The sequence below is a fragment of the Myotis lucifugus genome, unplaced genomic scaffold (assembly GCF_000147115.1).
Source record: "Myotis lucifugus unplaced genomic scaffold, Myoluc2.0 scaffold_169, whole genome shotgun sequence".
NCBI classification, from domain to species: domain Eukaryota; kingdom Metazoa; phylum Chordata; class Mammalia; order Chiroptera; family Vespertilionidae; genus Myotis; species Myotis lucifugus.
Genome location: NW_005871217.1, coordinates 2,855,426 through 2,863,121, shown reverse-complemented (window position 1 = coordinate 2,863,121; position 7,696 = coordinate 2,855,426). Strand labels below are relative to the sequence as shown.

General features: G+C 48.3%; 1 pseudogene; it reads right to left on the bottom strand.

The window, feature by feature from the left end:
- Nucleotides 1-6,994: 6,994 nt before the first annotated feature.
- LOC102436173 lies at nt 6,995-7,696 on the bottom strand (annotated as a pseudogene).

The following is a 7,696-nucleotide window of genomic DNA, read 5'->3' as shown; positions in this document are numbered from 1 at the left end:
GTGTCTAACACATAAATACCTACTCATTACAAACCATTCATATCCTATACAAATGAAGAGTATAAATGTGAATGTATTCCTTCACACGTTTACCCCCCGAGTCTCAGGGAGATATGTAAAAGCAGCTTATGACCTCAGTGCTCATTTGTCCCATCCTATTTCATTCATTAAACAGTCACTTGCACCTCTGAAGTGTCCTTCAAAGGATTTGTCCCGCGAGTCTTGGCTGCATCAGCAGAGAGCTGTGTCCAGGTGCAAACTCCCCTGCACTCCCAGGCCCCCCTGTGCACAGGCTGTGCGGAGGCAGGAGAAGGGGGGCGTGCAGGGAGCTGCAGGGGAGCACGGGCACTGGGAACAGAGGTGTCCTCCCCAGCAGTGTGACCTCAGGGGCCATGAGGGGCACAGGGGCCCAGATTCTCAGCAGGAATAGGCAGCCTGCAGGTGAGGGAGAGCAGGAAGATTCCAGAGATAAGTAGACAGCACAGGAAGGAGCTCCTTAGCGGGTCAGAGCAGAGCCCTTCACGTGTCACCTGTCCAGCCTGCTTATCCCTCCTCGGCCCCAGGTCAGCGTGACCCAGTTGTGCCAATCCCTGGAGGTCCTCCTTGTCACCACACTTGTTCACCCTCCCCATCCAGTCCTTGCTGGATCTGTGGCTCTTACCTGCTAACAGCTACTTCCTGTGTTTCCTCTTGAATCCCTTCACCCACCTGCCCTGCTTGCTGTGTTCCTGTCTGGGATTCTGTCATCCTTTCTCCCCAAGGAGACAGCGCCCTGGGAAAGGCTTTCTGCAGGCTTCCCTCCCTGCTGTACTTTTCCCAGTTCCCGGAACAGCGTGGGGTGCGGAGACCCCAGAACAAATACTTGCCCATGGGAGCAGCTGGGTGTGGGGAGGCCTCCCCTGTACCCTCCGTCCCTTCCCCTCTCCCATCCCCCAAACACAAGCAGAGGTGGAGCAGGAGCGGCTTAGGAAAATGGCATTTCGATGGTATGTTTTCAGGGTTGTTTCTTTAGCATTAAGGGATGTCACCTCTGATCCCCCACCCTGCCTCTCCCCTCCACCTGGTCTCGGGTGTGGGGAAAGTCACTGCCGAATCCACACAGCCGTCCTGGGATGAGATGTGACACAGACGTGGGTTCAGTAAAGCTGCTACATGGAGGCCTTGAGATGTGGGAAGTGCATCAGCCTTAAGCTCACAGGTGGGCGCCCACCTCACATCCCTGCAGTTGTGCCAGCCAGGTGAGCAGCCCCACCCCTGGGATGGAACACCACATCCACCCACTCCGATGACTGTGGGCTGAGCGACAGCGTGGGCACAGAAACATGTCTCCAGGCATTGCTGCCACCAGCCCTACCATCACCCTTAGCCCGGCCCACCTCTCGCTGTGCCTTTCCTTTTGAGTTGACCCCCTTCCAGACTGTCAGGGCACAGCTCTTCCCAGCTTCTCTGAGTGGCTCTGGGTCCATGTGTTCCTCTAAATTCTTCCCAAATACGCCAGGGCTGGTTCCTTCTCAAACCCTTCCCTCTGAACTAACTGTTGGGAACTTAGTCCAAGTTCCTCCTTTATCCTCTGCTCACAAGTTACAGGTATTGGGTCCGAGCCCCCCCCCCCCCCCCGCCTGGGGGTGGACCCCCTAGGAAGCCAGGGCTTAAACAGAGAAGCCATGAGAGGTTGTGGGTGTATAAGAATGAGTCTTTTTAAAAAAATATGTTTTATTGATTTTTTAACAGAGAGGAAGGGAGAGGGATAGAGAGTTAGAAACACTGATGAGAGAGAAACATCCATCAGCTGCCTCCTGCACACTCCCTACTGGGGATGTGCCCGAAACCAAGGTACATGCCCTTGACTGGAATCGAACCTGAGACCCTTGAGTCCGCAGGCTGATGCTCTATCCACTGAGCCAAACTGGTCAGGGCAAGAATGAGTCTTTATTGTAGAAGTCAGTGGCTATATAGCCATCAGACAAGACTGTCCTTTACAGCAAAGTCCTCTACAGGCAGGCAGCCAGGCACCGGCTGGTTCATGTACATCTTTCCCACAAAGCAGCATTAGTCTCTGTACCCACAGCTATTATCTGAGCAGCCACATGCTCCCTCTAATCTCACCGCCTTGGGAACCCTTTCCCCCTCCCCACGTGGGAGTCTGTACTTGTTCTTCAATAAATTTCCACCTTTGCTATAAATAAAGATATAAATAAATAAATAAATTCACCGCCTTACATCGTAGCGGTATCTGAGTTCTCTGGCTCAGCAGCTTCTCCTGTGTCTCCTGCCCTGCACACTGGCTGGTCTCTGTAGCCTCACATGGTAACTACCTCCAAGCTTCTCTCTCAGCACACTGGCTGGTTAACATGGTAGCTATATCTGAACTCCCTATGAGCTCTTAGCCTTACAACGTAGCAGTACCAGCTCTCAGCTCTGTCTGAGCTCCCTAGCCTTCCCCCCCCCCCCCCAGCCCACTCTCTCTAGCAGACTAGATGGTCAGTAACGTAAAATTACTCCAGAGACAAAGAAGGCTAGTTGCCAACAATGACATCAATCATTTGGATTACAGACAGGCACAGTGTACCGTATGTCCTTGCACCTGCTTATGGTGTGTCAGCTTGATTAAGATTCCCATGTTCTGGGTGGCCTTGGACATCTGGTGTATTAACAACAAGGCCTCTGTGCTTCACTGGCCTCTACTCCAGGCATTGCTGCCACCAGCCCTACCATCAGGTGTCCAGGTGTCTCTGGCGTGGTTCCCACATGGACATAGAAGTTAACCAGCACCCAGCAGACCAGCAGACACAGGGTCACCTACCAGTTGAGGGCTCCTGGCACCTCTGACATCTCTAGCCTCCCCCTAACCCATGGCTGGAGTGGCAAGACTTTGCTTCTAAATGAGGGAAGGCCCCATGAGGGCTGAGCCAACAGAGGGCAGAGGGACTTGGAGTTGACCCAGGGGTGGTCCTTCTCCTTTTCTGCTTGTGTCCAACTTGCTGATCCCTCCTGAGCGCCTGGACCCCGCCCGCCCGCGCCTGAGGTCAGAGACAGAGGGGCCGGCAGCCACCCTCCCCAGGCTGGCGGGCAGCACTAAGGGACAGCGCCCGGGTGGGAACTGGTGCTGAAGGAGCAAGGCCCATCCACCTGCCTCCTCCAGGGTCTGAGCTGCGGGTTCGCGGGGGCAGGGCAGGCAGGGCCCAGGCGGGACTCCTGGGGGACTGGCCCAGGCTTTTTTTTTTTAATCTTTATTGTTGAGAGTTTTACATATGTCCCTCTTTTTCCCTGCTATTGCCCCCCTCCCACCTGGTTCCCACCCCACCCCAGGCCTTCCCCACCCTATTGTCTGTGTCCATATAATAAATAAGAAATCTAATGAGCAGAATAAACTGCACAGGCTTTGAGCCTCAGCGCTGGGCAGTTTTGGCGGGAAACAGTCACGTGCTCACTAGCTGGGCTTCTGGCAAACGGCAGCAGGGCCTGTTTGCGCATGCGCATGAGCACTCTTGGGGGGGGGGGAGGAGTTCGAGTGACATCACTAAGGGGCGGAGCTTCCCAACTGAACCTTGGCGCCTCAGCCGTTAAGCCAGCATTCGAAAGTCGCCATTCCGAGGGGAGGTCGCAAGGAGAAGCCGAGGAACGATGGAGGCTGAAGATCAAGATGCAGGCCGTGCGGCCCAAGATGCTGAAGGCCAGGCCAGTCCGGGTAATCCTGGTAACACAGGGGGCCCTGGAGGCCAGGAGAACCCCGCGAGGGACAGCAACGGGGAGGCCCCGAACCCCGGGCCGGGAGGCGATGCCCTGCCAGGGCCCTCAACTATACGACGTCGAAGACTCCAGTTGTATCCTTTTCAAGGAGTGGCCGGGCGAGGCCGTGGGACGGGGAGGAGACCTGGTCGGCCTGGGGTTGGGAGTGAAGAGAAGGGGGGGGGGGACCCGGGTGGCTGAGGGGATGGGGTAATGGCGGACGGTTGAGATGGTGGGGGAGGCGGCCTGAGGGACCGGGAAGGAGGGAACAGCCATGAGGGGTTAAGATGGGGGAGAGTAGCCTGAAGGGAAGTAACAAAGTCTGAATACGATGGTATCTTAACTGAATGTCCTCTAGCTCCCTGATAGTGTCTTTCCGGACACCTCTGTTGGCGCAGATAGCCTGCCGGTACCTGGCCCCGATTGCCCAGCCGCCTTCACCAGCCGTTGAGCTGCAGCTGATCGTGTCTAACCATCTTCTAACTTTGTAAGTTCTAAAAAGGGCCAAGTGGAGGGGGGTTGGCGGGGGGGACATGTGGGTAGGGTGGTTCTCCGGAGGGTTATTCTAATAGTGAATTGGAGACCCCCAAACAGTCAGGTCTAAGGTCCTCGTGGTGAGCTGGGCCTGTCGCCACCGGAGGGGGCAGAGAGCGCTCCGGGCGGAGTTATGACAAATAACTTATTTTTCTTTTTCTCTCTTTTAGCCGGCTGACTGGTGAAGACCCTGTCCAACTCCTCATCGGTCTCTCCACCTGTCTCCATGAATTTTGCATGATGATGCAGACCCTGCAGCGCATTGCACTCCCATTTATTCCCAAGAACACTAAGCTGGGAAAAGGGGGCCTAAACTAACCTAGAGGCCCTCCCTATCCAGGGCACCCTTCTTTAATTCCTACAGGGGTTGCCACTTAATTATGGAGCCTAGTTTTTTGCTTGTATTGGCCTTTGGATACTCTAACCAGCATTGTTTCCCTATTGCTGTGAAGAGGGAGTTCTAAAGTATTTATTACATCACAAAATAAAAGTTGAACTGCCAGTCTTGTCTGAGTTTGTCAGTTACTGGGCCCCCATCTTATTCTTGCCTTTGTCCCTGGTTTGGGGGGGAGGTGTGGAATTCAGGTACTCTAGTCAGTTGAACACAATTTAGGAAATGGAAGAAAATGGAAATTAATTGTGTCATGCCATTCAGCATTAGCAGCTGCTGTTATTTGGGAATTTTTTAATTTTATAGTTTTATTTATATATTAAATACACAAAAATAACATATAATATATAATTTTTGCAAGTTCAGGATTATATTTTTTTCTGAACTCTTTTCAAACATGAGCTTTTTCTTTTTTTCCCCCCAAAGCATTTTTTATCTTTTATTCCTTGCCAAACATTAAAAAAACAAAAAACTGTGATATTCTATTTCTTGCTTTGAAAATCAATTTTACTTTGTATTGTTCATGCCTTAAAGATGAAAGTTTCTTTGTAATATAACAATCAGTGAACTCTTTCTTTTGACTTCTTTATTAAGTTGGTTGCATATAAGATAAATTCTCACACTGACAATTCTTTTTTTTTTTTTAATATATTTTATTGATTTTTTACAGAGAGGAAAGGAGAGAGATAGAGAGTTAGAAACATCGATGAGAGAGAAACATCGATCAGCTGCCTCCTGCACATCTCCTACTGGGGATGTGCCCGCAACCCAGGTACATGCCCTTGACCGGAATCGAACCTGGGACCCTTGAGTCCGCAGGCCTACGCTCTATCCACTGAGCCAAACCGGTTTCGGCGACAATTCTTACCATGAATAAAATCAACAAAAGCAAGGCAATAGTGCCCTAGCCAGTTTGGTTCAGTGGATAGAGCGTCGGCCTGCGGGCTGAAGGGGCCCAGGTTTGATTCTGACCAAGGGCACTTACCCGGGTTGTGGGCTTGATCCCTAGTGTGGGGCGTGCAGGAGGCAGCCGATCAATGATTCTCATCACTGATGTTTCCATCTCTCTCTCCCTCTCCCTTCCTCTCTGAAACAAATAAAAATATATTTAAATAAATATATATAATAAAATAAATAAAAAAGATTATTTTATTCTACTTGAAGGAGAATGGGTCTCAGCCTGCAGTTAAGTGGCATGAGCAACAAAGGACAACAAATATCTGGAAGAGTAATGCCCACATATATCAAAATATCTAGTTGAACCATGTTCTTTCTGCTTATATAGCAGTCTATTATATACAGTCTATTAAACAACTAGCATAATGGAAGCTTCCATCTCATGAGACACAATTACTAAATTAACATACATCTATGAGAAATTTTCAAGCCCCACGCCTGAAACATTTTAGCACACCTATTAAGTACTGCAGGTCATTTAGAAAAACAGATATAAAACATACGCCCAGTCTTTGCAATTAAAAATTTCCCATAAAAAAAAATTTCCCATAACATATAAACAATGTCCAGATGTACATTCTGAACTAAATGTGTTTTTTTTCTAAGTATGATTTATGTAATCAAGGCTTTCTTAAACAAAGATAGGTCTTAGGTATATGATCTGTACAAACTGACAGTATATGATCTGTACAAATTGTTGAACATTTACAATTACATACAGAATTCAATATGATTTTGTGTGAATAGTTATTTCCTCAAGGTAGATTCCAAATAGCTTTTTCTTCCTATTATGATATGACAATATAACTCTTTTCTGAGTGAAGATATATGTTAACACATTGCGGGCGGATCACGAGCATTCTCGTGTTTTCATATTACACAGTGTTTTACATAAATGTTAAAGGCACGCCTTAAAATTAACTACCCATTGCATTTTGAAGTTATTTATTACATATTCTTACAAGCTAATATCTTTTTAAAGTATGATGCTTTATAGAACGTTTTTTTTTTGTACTTGTTCAATAGAAACTTATTTGGCCACTGGGTAAAGCTAGCAATAAAACTACTGGTGCGCAATGTGTTAAGGTTGAAAGTGTAAACACTCTGGAAGTAAAAAGACTTAGTGAAGAAGTTAATGTTCATTTAGAGATGTGTATCATCTCATAATAGGCCCTGAATTTTCAAATTTACATGTCAGAATACATTTACATCTTAAATTTCTAGGAAGGGTACAGGCTTTGTGTCAAAAAGCAGCAAAATCTTAAACCCACCAATTTACGGAAAAAGCCATTACTTTCATTAGAAACACATAATGCTTCTCAAGATGTTGGCAACAGGTCGCCATACAGATGTATATTTTATACAGTGTACTTCTCCCTTTAATTAAATTCCAGGAGGAGGTGGAATACCTCCTTGGGGATGAGAAGCAGAAGTATTGGATGGACTGTGTAAGTTGGTCTCCTTGGACACAAACCACGCATTTTCTCCCCCAAAGTATCATATTCAGAAAGCCGAAGATCACAGATACATTTAGGGATCCCATACTAGTCACAGAGCCGAAATAACACATCAATCCTTGAGAATGATAGGCTGCGAGTTCCTGCACAATACTGGGGCCGGTAGCTATTTGAATATCTGTAAGAGCTTTAGCCCGGGCTGAAGCGCTCACCAGCCACAAGAATGTGACAACAAGAATCACAACAAGGTCAGTCATGGGAAGTTTTCGATTATCCCCATATAGGGTTGGTAACCAACATAGAGCAGACGAGCAGCAACGCAGTACAAGAAGACAAAGACTGCAAACGGCACATAGAATCGCGCAGAAGCATCGTAATCTCCAAGGACAAACTTGCTCCAACCTATATCACACGCATTTACTGGCAAAGACTGAAATGATGCCTCGTTCGACCTGAATGGCTAAGCAAAAGTAGCCGTAATGGTTCTATTGCCAGGTACTTTAGGGGGACAACTCACTAGAATTTCTGACTTGCCCTTAGAACCTCCACGGGTGGCGAAAGCAAAGATAGAAGCAATCAGGACCCCGATGAAGCCGAGCGGGGTGAGGTTGAGCTGGAAGGAGGGCAT